A 13076-nucleotide genomic window follows, 5' to 3' on the forward strand; every position below is an offset into this window, starting at 1 on the left:
GTAGGGCAAATGAATTGTAGTGTGTGTGACTAGCCAAACATGCATTGCTCTCTACACAGGCATAGGAACAGACACAAAGGCATCCACAACTCCCATGTGTGAGAATAGAACCCCTACCAGAGCTCTATATCACAATACAGCATTACACTGTTATAGCATGCAGCACAGAGATTGTTGGAATACTTTTTCCCCAATGGTGCACTTCACAGTGATTGACATCAGAAGGATTGCCAAAGTAGGGCATTTGAATTGTATTGAGTGTGACTAACCTAAATTGCCCAAATTAGTCTGCATGCATTAACCTCTGTTCTGGCCAGAACAAAAATAACCTGCCTTTGCAGGTCATAAACCCAGGACCCTATACACTATAGTAATACTAACTAACAACTAAGCCATCACAACAGTACATAAGACTGAGGTTTCACCAAAGTAATCACAGCATAGGCTAAACTGAACATGTTAAAGGAATGTATATACAGTTGTCCATAAAAGACTTCTACAAGGCCAACGTCATGCAACTCAAGGCAGATGTGACAATGTTTGTGACACCCATGGAGAAATCAGCTGACAGTTCAACTGATGAATCCTGCACTAAGGCACTGTATGAGCACATCCACTTGTGCATAATTCCTGATATCCCACATAGAACCACGATGCTCACCTCCCAAATAAGCAAACCAGTCTGGTGGTCTCCTGCAATTAACAGAGTACACAACAGAAGGTAGACACTGTTGAAGAAAAATGGTTACTCCAAGGATGCAAACAACTCTCTTACCAGCCCCAGTAAGACATTGAGATCCTTCATGGAATCCTCCAAACCTGATTATGTAACTAAAATCGCCACATATTCCACAGACAACCTCACAGCATTCTGTAGTTATGTCCAGAATCTAACTGGCAATGGTCAGAAGTGCTCTGAGCTACAACAGAATGGTATTACATAGACTGTTCCCACAGATTGTGCCAATATCCTAGCAGATTGATTTAGTGCCACATTCACCCCCTCTCACCCCCAAAAGGGCCCATTTCAATACAAAAAGTGTTCCATTGCCCAGTAATCATGGTCACAAAGGCAGAAACTGCACTATCCACAACTAAGAATACAGCATCCATGGGATCAGATGACATCCTGGGGTGTGTACTACATGAACTACAAAGTGAAATGGCAACTCACCTGTCATGTGTAATCATAGCCTCGCATCAGGCCTGGCGCCCACTTCATGGTGCACAGCTGCAGTTATCCCACACCACAAGGGGGGATCCACCTTGGATCCCTGGAACTACTGTCACATCAGTCTGATGAGCCTGAACTGCATGGCCATGGAATGCATTATCAGGGAAGTTTTGAATGCAGACATTGGCAACCCTCAAACACTGGACCCCACACAGATTGGGCACAGGGAGGGCCAGTCTTGTCTTCTGAAACTGATTGACTGCTTTGACTCAGTCTGCATAGCTGTTGAAGAGGGTAAGGCAGTCCACAAAGCCTATGTGGACCTTACCAAGCCCTTCAACACCATCCCACAGTCTGGAAACATAGATTAACATACTAATCTGGCCATACATCCCTATACCACTCGATGGTTTCCCACATGGTTTACTGACAGAACCCAAACTGTAGGTGTAACTGACTCCAAATCCATCCCTAGACAAGTGACAAGTGGAGTACCTCAGGGTTCAGTCCTGGGACCACTGTTGTTTGGCATCTACATCTCTGAAGTACAAGCCAACAGTACAGGATTCTGGCTAACAAAGGTAACAGATGACTGCAAAATGGGAGTCATTATGAGCCTGACTGTACTGCATGATATGTTACTGATACCAGCCTGACATCATACAGGTGTGATGGAGTACTGTTAACATCTTGTGCCCTTGTCATTTAAGATCTTGGTTAGGGGATCTGCAACAGTTGGTAGTGTATTGCAGGGCAGATGTGTTTGGCTGTGGGGGGGAGGATACCTATTTGTGCATGATGTATGTTGTTTGTGCCTGTCAACCCTATTAATGGTGCATATGGACAAATATGTTTCTGCTATGTTCCCACTTTATCTACAGATGTATGTCCGTATATACCTATATAGATATAAATATCTGCTTACATATATGTGTGTATATATATATATATATATATATATATATATATATATATATATATATATATATATGTATCTGTTTAGACATTAATATATTTTCACACACACATACATCTACATGTTGGAATACATTCTCTGTACTGTTGAATGACTGGGCTGGATGATATGTTTGCGAATACAGTAGGGTTTTGTATATCTGAGATGGCTTAGAGGGAAAACACTTTGGCTATGGTGTGCATGGTCCTGGATTCAATCCTCGTAGAGGTTGTGTATTTTGTTGCATGGCAAAATGAGGGCCAATGGATACAGAGTGATTAAGTCACTTTAAAGCAGTTGTAAGCTAGTTTTCGTGGGTTTTCACAAAGGTAAGCACTGCTAAAGTCTGGTTACAGTTTCTTATACTCAGTTAGCTGCTGAATTGCTTAACCTGTGTTGGCATTGCTTAGCCCCATGCAAACCCACGCAACCCTGCTTACAACTGCTTTAAAGTGCCTTAATCACTGTGTATCCAACAGGCTGTGTTCTGCCCAGCAACAAAATAAACAGCTCTTGCAAGGCACAAACCAAGTACTCTGCACACGATAGATAACGTTATTTACCACTAAGCCATGACAGATACAAATGTTTTCAGAAACATATCATCCAGTCCAGTCATGCAACAGTACAGAGAATGTATACCAACATCTAGATGTATGTGTGTGTTAATATATTAATCTCTAAACAGATACAACACATCTATACATATAAATATATATAACTATATATCTATATATATATATATATATATATATATATATATATATATATATATTAATTTCTAAAACTATATACATATATATCAATATATATGCACATATATACATGCATATGCCTAAATAGACACATATATGTGTCTACACCTATATGTCTACATATACACAGCAAGTTACATATGTCTACGCAGATATATATCTATGTAGGTATATACGGACATAGTTACATATATATGTTAGCAGATATAGATATATATCTATATAGGTATATATGGCCATACATCTGTAGATAGCAATGGCAGAATAACAAATACACATATGTCCACATGCACCATTAATGGGGTTGAGAGGCCCCACACACTATACGTCTTGTACGAATAGGCATCCCCCCACAGCCAAACACATGCTACCAGCAATACACTACCAAGTACAGTCTGCATCCCATAGGACATGTACTCATGCAGATATATATACACTAAGATACATATATAGAAGGTGCACACAATATTGAACAACCACTATGCCTACAGTTAACACCTGAACAACTGGACACTGTATGGGCCACCCATACAAATGTCAATCATTGCCTGCAACATATACCCATAGAAAAGTCATAGGAAAGACAAAACACACAGGTTTGCAGAAATGGGAATCCTTTGCTTGTGTACTATAACAGTTCTATATGCCATGTCATATAGCTGTTCAGATACTGACAATCATATAAACAGAGTACTGCAACTGTGAAACAGTTACACTAATACATTAGTCTGGAAAGGTTCACAACTGTTGCTGTCCATGTCATGCCCTTCAAATTGTATAATAGAGCAGATAGACTGGGCCACAGGATATCAAACAATCAACAATATGTACTGCAGGTGTGTAGTTCAGCAGCCTCTATCTACACTCTGTACAGACTCAGTAGGAGGTAAAGATGTTTTGTGATCAAATGGGTTGTAACTGGTACATAACAAGGCATAACTGACACCATCATGAGCACACTGATAAATAGAGCAGTCTTTATGGCAGGAAACAGTAGGCTTGCAGTACCCTAATTCATGTAAGTAATGTCAATATAGGTGAAGTATACGGTACTGTACATCCAGATACCTTGTGGCAGCTCACCCCTGATACCCCCACATTTTGCAACAGCCTAGGTCATTTATGGTGCTCCCCACCTGCACTCAATAATACAGGTCCATATACCACTGTTACATACACTGGCCTCTGGAGTGCATAAGGGCACACGTGTATTGTGTAGGTGATGCCCACACATATATGGCCCCAGCCCCACTGTATGTATGGGGGATACAACAGCATTGGACTAATGGCAGCAATGGCAGTGTGATATACTCACAGCCCACTACAGAACAATCCTCAACAGCATGACATATGTGCAAAGCTTGGTATGCAGATGGAGGACAGAGGCTGGAACACAGGCACATATGTGGAACACTGTTGTCATACAATAAGCAATGTGCTGGTATTACAGGATGGTCTGCAACATACCCTTAGTCAGGGAATTGAGGTTAGACACAGAAATGGATGTAGCCATTTACTGATAGCACACAACACACACACTGCCAGTGTAATATCTGACACAGGACCTGTGTGGTGGATGGACAACACATGATAGGCATGCCTCTGTCCAGCAAGAGGATAGGCCCATAGTAGTAAGCTATGCAGACAGACTGCATTCCATGGTACACTTGTATACACACACACACACACACACACACACACACACACACACACACACACACACACGCACCCTCTAACACCAGTACTATGCAAAGCATAACACAACTCTACTCACAGTCTGTCTGTAGTTCCTGATCCTCCTACGAATATGTGGCCACACTGAGTGTGCTGGTTCTCCTGTAAGAGGTATTGCTACCTGCTGTCTGTAACACTGATGCCCAGACACAGGAAGGATGTCCGTCACACATGAAATGTAAAGGGACCTCATCTACATGCTGTAGGGATTTATAGTGGATGGTTGCCATAAAAGTGGTAATTGGAAGTAGTACACATGTGTAATTATATATATATATGGCTATCTGGAAAAGTATATGTACATATATTTCCACCATTTGTCCTGGACTTGGAGTGTAGCCCTACCCCAACCCCTATAGTCCCAATGTTGTAGTGTAAGGGCATATCAGGTATGTATAGCAGGTATATTGCTTGACTATTGCTACTGTCATTGGGATTGTCATCACAGACATGGTGTGTGTGGATGATGACATCTGCTTATAACAAGTGTGCCATTGGCTACTGACAGACATCCTAAGGAAATCATTGTAAAGTACAGCCGCAAGCATGTAATGCCCCTGTGGAGTGTAGCAGAGATATTGGCCAATATATGTCGAACTTTGGACATACCCAGTACAGTCCAGAGGTTTGCACATAATCCCTTAGTGCACAACATGTGTACCAGGCCTGACAATATGGATGTTGACAGCCATGTAGATGGGTATAACACATAACAACAGGTATATGTTTTCCACCATAGGTTTTGGATTCACACACTTCTGTCTCACCTGACACATAATGACTGCTGGTACAGGGGTGCCATGGACACATACTACCCACTAGATATTGACATACATCTGTACAGCATCCCACTGCTCTGTCTGACATACATGACTTTTAAGGGAGGCCCATCAGTAGTAAATCTGGCAAGATTCTGCACATGACATCTCACTGGGTAAGTACACTAGGCTGCTAGACATGTAACAATGCACTGTGCAGGCTACAGGCAGACTGGCTCAACACTGGCCTACATCTCATACGGGGGAATGCACATCTACCTGCATATATAGCAGGCTCAACAGCCATGTCACAGCACAGGGTAAGATACACCTGTGTGAAAGTGGATAAGCACAACCAATATGAACACAGCCACAGCCACATATGGTATGCTAGCATATTATTACAGTATATGGGCTATCTGTTCTACACCATCCTCATATGTGTCATTCACAGAATGACCCTACATATACTGGGCTGCTACACAGTTTGGTCTGATGGTTGTCTGTGGTATGGGACATGTGTGTGTGTATGGCCCTACAAACATGTACGGCAAAATGGTACCATACAGTGGGGCAGCATGTAACATCAGATAGAAGGGGAGCTAGAACAATGACATCTACCACAGTCTGTACACAGGCTAATGTACATATTAACAATACACACATGCTGCTGACATTCACCATCACTACACAGACCTCAGTACTGTACAAACATCCACAGAATGTCCAGGTTATATCATGATATATAACCTCTACTGTACCTGATATGTGTAGCAATCTGATATATCACTGGCGTGTTATCAGATATGATGACACTATTTATGGTGTACAGCACATATGCACCACTTCATGCACATATGTACAAATGCTTACAGAGATGTGGCTGAAAGCACAAACACAGGGCTGTTGCTGTGATAACCTCATACATTTACCATTGTAATGGGGTTTGTTGCAACATATGTCCTATGAGGGATATGAAGTCAGTAACTGTCACGGCCTTCACCACTACAAATTGCAATCCTCACACTACCTTCTGCATTCCACAGATAGATGCACCGTGGCTAACACATGAAACCATAGGCACAACACTGCCCAGTCTGCAGATGACCCTGCAGATGGTGATTCCTCATATACATGGAACTGACATGGCAGGTATTGTGACATGTATGACAGGCATATCCAGACAAACACTGTTAAACTAACATTACTCCAAATGCAGTATAGCAGCACTTTTATTCTGTAGTCAGGTCATGCACATCCACCTCCTTTTTCTTGTCCTCTTTCCACAGTGTATGTTGTTAGAGGTAAATCCCCAATCCATCTGAGATGCTGTTTGCCAAACAGCAGATCTAGTTCCTGCTCACAGTGACTGAACAGAGCCAACACCACCATGATATTCCTAGGTACTGGAGTCTCTTTCCATGTATTTGACCATTGGAATGTTACCACAGCTGTTCCACGGTAAATCAGCTTGGGGAGGACTGCAATTCATGCAGAGGCCATCAGCTGATCATGAGCATCGCTTAAAATACACATGCTGTTGCCTAAGCAAAGCAGGTGTGGGCCTCCACATCCACCAAAGAGAGATGTCTGGGATGCAGACAGAGGCAAATGCATGTCAGGGAGGGGTGGGAGAGTAGAACTGAAGCAAGTTTGTGTCGCACACCTACCAGCACAAGTGATCAAACCCCCAACAGCTATGTAGTGCTATCACAGTTTGATGCAGTTATTGAATGCGCCACATGGGTTACCTGCTGTGGAACACTCAGAACATATATGTGATGGTGAGTGACATCTGCAACAGGGATATGGTAGATATACGGTAGGTGACATACACGTACCTGTCTACATGAACAGGTGCCAGCATCAACACAGGCACACTCACACAGGGACGCACACACATTGACACACTTGGCAGGGCAACTCATCACTAGTGGGATTGTCACAAGACATCAATGTGCAGGTATCACGTGCACCACACGGATCATACGTAGTTTGTATGGGCAAAGAATATAAGGAGGTGTCAGACATCAGACAGCATGCTTCAGTATGCCCTGGGGGGTTTAGTTAGTGTGGATGTGGACATACGCACAATACAACACACACACGAACACACAGGGTGCCAGTTCTGATATGCATGGTGTGTATGTCTGCACGGGCTTGTGGTGGTCAACTGTGCCAGCAGACTGTACAAGGGTAGGCAATGGGTATACCTTGGCATCAGGCCACATGACAATGGTCTGCATTGTGGCTCAGGCCTGTAGTTTCTGCATTTGCTCACACAGGTGGTTGTTGCATCCCCCATCCAGTCACCTGGGTGACTATTGTTTGTGGCCAATGCTGTGTATCACTGGCCATATATGTGTTCCTTAGTCCATGACATGGATGGTGTCTGGGATGTGTACACCTCCCACATGCATGTACAGTGACATGTGCTATTGTACCTGGGGTGTCTGGCCCATGTTGTGAACACAGATTATCATCAGATGTGCCAGTCTTGCCCACCTCTGGCAGGAAATCGTAATGGGCAGCAGGTTTACCCTGCACCTACATTGATAGCATGCTAACAGCATTCCCTGATGTCAGTGTCATCTGTCCAAACAGGGCATGTTGCCAGGCATGGTATGTCCATTGCGAGTCACATGTGAAGGCACCATAGGAGGTGCAGGTGTCCATTGGGGAATATGGTGGAGGTGCACTGTCTGCATGTACGTGCATATTGGACAGATGGGCAGGATGACATGCCCTCTGTAGCCCACTGCTATCACTGCATAGTTACTATCAGTTGCCAATATGCAGTGTACTACCCACATATTGGCTGTTGCCTTGACATGTGTGTGCGTATGACACTTGGGTTGAGTATGTGCTCTGGGTAATAGTGGGGTTGCTAACTGTGATTGGCTGGCCTTGATGTCACATGTATGTGTATGGCTTAGCACCACAGCCTCTCAGCTAATTTACATCTGTTATCCCTGTATGGTTGACATTGTGATATATAGTAGGGCCACCATAAAGGAAATAAGCAAAACCCCCTCCACATTGCCTACGACACACACACACACACACACACACACACACACACACACACACACACACACACACACATCATGTGTGGGAATTGAATCCTTACCTAACTAGTTTATTACACTACAGCACTATGCAGTTATAGTATGCGCCACAGACATTACTGAAGTACTTCTTCCCCAAAGTGTATTTCACAATGATTGACATCAGCAGGATTACCAAAGTAGGCCATTTCAACTGTACTGCGAGTGACTAGCCCAAAATGCATTGCTCCCTACACAGACAGTGAGACACACACAAAACATCCACAACTGACATGTGTGGATATACAACCCCTGCCCAAGGTCTATATCACACTACAGTTGGGAGCTGTTATAGGACACACCACAGGGATTACTAGAAACACCCTTCCCCAAAGGTGTATTTCACAATGAATGACATCAGCAGGCTTTCCAAAGAAGAGCATTTCAACTGTACTGCGAGTGACTAGCCTAAAATGCATTGCTCCCTACACAGACAGTGATATACACACATAACATTCACAATCAACATGTGTGGGTATTGAACCCCTGACTCAGGCCTATATCACACGACAGCATGGAGCATTTATAGGTCACAGCACAGGGATAACTACAGAGGTTTTTCCACAAATTTGTATTTCACAATGAATGACATCCGCAGGATTGCCAAAGTAGGGCATTTGAAATGTACTGCAAGTGAGAAAGGAAGATCTCCCTTGCTTTTTTTTTAAGATATCTCACTATGTTAAACTCATTTAACATAGCGAGATAACAGCAACAGAGCTCTTCCATTCTCCATTGCTATCCCAAAAAAAAAAAGACTTATACTAATGGAAAAAGTCTGAGCGACTGGACCTTTTTCCATTAGTATGAGTCTTTGATTTACAACGTGCACACTGACCAATCAGCGTGCACATTTTGGAATATTATTGGGGGGTTATTGTATAATTAAGCAATAACCCATGCCTGGGTGTGGGTAATGCAGGATTTACCCACTGTTGGTGTGGTTTGGTCATGAGGGCGAAGCCCGAGTGACCAAACAAAGACAACTGTGGGTGAATCCAGCATTACCCACACCCAGAAGTGGGTTATTGCTATTATACAATGACATTATTTAAGAAAAAAATACTTACTTTTCTTAAATAATGGCTTTGTATAATGCCTCCTTGCTGCCCTTCCGCAGCTGTCCAGTATTCTGCGGCAGTTCTGATGTACTGCGCATGCATATAGTTATGCAGTACATCAGAACTGTGTGTGAGGAAGCAACGGAGAAAGGAAGATCTCCGTTGCTTTAAAAAACTTGTCTCGCTATGTTAAAAAAGTTTAACATAACGAGATAGCTTTAAAAAAAAAGCAACAGAGATTTTCCTTTCTCCGTTTCTTTTTTTAAAGCTGTTTCACTATGTTAAATGAGTTTAACATAGCAAGACAGCTTTAAAAAAAGTAACAGAGAAAGGAAGGAAGATCTCCATTGCTTTTTTTTAAGATATCTCACTATGTTAAACTCATTTAACATAGCGAGATAACAGCAACGGAGCTCTTCCGTTCTCTGTTGCTGTCCAAAAAAAAAAAAAAAAAGACTTATACTAATGGAAAAAGTCTGGTCGCCCTGACTTTTTTCATTAGTATGTCTTTGATTTACAACGTGCATGCTGATCAATCAGTGTGCATATTTTGGAATATTAATGGGGGGGGGTCATTGTAAAATAGCCTATAATGCATTGCTCCATACACAGACATTGGAACACACACAAAACATCCAGAACTGCCATGGGTGGAACCCTACCACAGTTTTACATCACACTAAAAGCAGTACGCAGCTACAGGACATGCTACAGAGATTACTGAGCTACAATCTTCCCAGAGGTATATTTCTAGGTGGTTGACATCAGCAGCCTTGCCATAGTTGAGCATATCAATTCTAAGGAGTGTGAGTGCCCTAAAAAGCATTGTTTTCTACTCAGTCAAAGACAGACGGGCACACAGATTCACACGCACACAGTTGCCAAGTCTGAGGTTGGAACATCTTTCTAACTACATTATTACACTACAGCAGTAAGCAGTTACAGCACATGCTACAGAGATTACTGGGCTACACCCTTCCCAGAGGTGTATGTCTAGGTGAGTAACATCAGCAGCCTTGCCAAAGTTGAGTATATGAATTGTACAGAGTGTGAGTAGCCTAAGAAGCATTGTTCTTCACTCAGTCAGACACACACAGATTCACACACAAACACAGTTTCCAAGCCTGGGGTTAGAACACCTATCTAATTACTTTATCACACAACACCAGTGCACAGTTACAGGACGTGCTACAAAGATTACTGGATTATAACTTTACCAGAGGTGTATTTCTAGGTGAGTGACATCAGCAACATTGCCACAGTTGAGTATATGTATTGTACGGAGAGTGGGTAGCCTAAAAAGCATTGCGTTCTACACAGTCAAATACACACACAAACACATTTGGCAAGTCTAACTACTTCATCACACTACAGCAGTACGCAGTTACAGGATGCGCTACAGACATTACTGGGTTATGATTTTCCCAGAGGTGTATTTCTAGGTGAGTGACATCAGCAGCCTTGCCAAAGCTGAGTATATGATTTGTACGGAGTGTGAGTAGCCTAAAAAACATTCCTTTCAACTCAGTCAGACACACACAGTTTTCAAGTCTGGGGTTAGAACACCTAACTAATTATTTTATCACACTACAGCAGTACACAGTTATAGGATGCGCTATGGAGATTACTGGGCTATGATCTTCCTAGAGGTGTATTTCTAAGTGAGTGACATCAGTAACCTTACCAAAAGTGAGTATATGAATTGTACGGAGTGTGAGTAGCCTACAAAGCATTTCTCTCTACACAGTCTGACAGACACACACACACAGTTGCTAGGTCTGGTGTTAGAACACCTACCTAACTACTTTATCACACTACAGCAGTACACAGTTAAAAGATACACTATGAAGATTGCTAGGCTATAATTTTCCCAGAGGTGTATTTCTAGGTGAGTGACATCAGCAGCCTTGCCAAACTTGAGTATATGAATTGTATGGAGTGTGAGTAGCCTACAAAGCATTTCTCTCTACACAGTCAGACAGACACACACAATTGCCAAGTCTGGGGTTAGAACTGCTACCTAACTAGTTTATCTCTACAGCAGTACGCAGCTATGGGATGCACCATGGAGATTACTAAGCTACAGCTCTCCCAAAGGTGTATTTAACATTGGATGACTTCAGCAGGCTTGTCATAATACTGCTATGGGGAGGGTAGTGTGTGCATGGGCCATAACCCATTCATGTAGGGGGTGACATGGCACATTAGGGCACATACGGGATCATATGTCACAGGTACATGTATACAGCTACTAGATGACTACTTCCTGTACAGTAATATTGCACAGTTGGCACGTGCACCACATAGTCTGTCATGCTGACAGATACTGGTGGCTAGTATCTTCAGTGAGTGACATCTGCACCTCATGTGTTTGGGGCCCTTTGACTGTGTGCTGGGTGGGACAGGCCTGGATGGCTCCTTGTCATGTTCACCCTCTTCCACACGTCTATGTCCGTCTACCTTTGGCTTATTATATTGTGTTGTCCTTACATATCTATCTGTATTCCTATACACTGTGTGTGAAAGGCAGGAGTGGTGCATACTGACATGTGTCTGCACTAAGAACTGTGACTGCCAGATATGTCTGGTCCACTGGTGTTTGCAGACATGGCTTCATGTGAGTGTGTGAGCATGTCCAGTATGACCTTTCAGTATGTTGTTGACTGACATTGCCTTCATTCCTCTAAGTGTATGAGCATGCCCAGTATGGCCATCTGTATTGCATGTGTGGATCAAGTCCAGGTAGTTTGTACTGCGGTGCTGACTTTTGTATTGTACACCAACAGGTAGCATGTTGTGTCTGCAGGGTATCCATCAGTCATTTGACATTGACTGTTGCAACATTTCTGCATAGTGGGGGGGGGGGTACCTGACTGTTTCTACATTTCTACACAGTAGTGGGGGGTGGCACACCTGACTGTTACTATAAGTGTACGTAGGATGGGGGGGCACACCTGACACTTGTACAAATTTTCTAGGACTGTACTGGTATGTCAGGTACTCCATTTCAGTCTGTAGTCTTACCTATCGTGGTGGCTAGAGGCATACCAGTGTACTACAGATCTTAACTTTAATTACCTACATATTAGTTTCTGACTTCCTAGCCTTCACAACTTACATCCAACTGCCTGGCCTTCTTTTGTCTGTCTGTATAGGCCTGGGGGAGGGGTTACTCATAGGGCTCATTCAGAAGCCATAGTACAGCATTAGTTTGTGTTTGTCTACACCTGTCAAGCTGGCTGAGACTGTTGTTGGGTATGTGAACCTTCCTGACTGGCATGTGTGGGTCTTATAGACACACATGTCGCTCAGCCCATTTCCTGCAGTGAGTTTAGTCACCATGTGTAGTACTGGCTACTATGGTGACTCCAGTATGTGTTACAGATGTCATGGTGCCACTATGGGTGTCTACTGTCTGCCGCCATAACATTCGGCCACCCAATTCCCTTGCATGCTCACATCCATACCATAGCTACAGGTAACAACACATTCTACTCCATTTGGCAATTGGTAGGTTGATTGACTTACCTTG

Source organism: Protopterus annectens, chromosome 2.part0 (assembly GCF_019279795.1).
Source record: "Protopterus annectens isolate FY-2018-M chromosome 2.part0, PAN1.0, whole genome shotgun sequence".
Classification (NCBI taxonomy): domain Eukaryota; kingdom Metazoa; phylum Chordata; order Ceratodontiformes; family Protopteridae; genus Protopterus; species Protopterus annectens.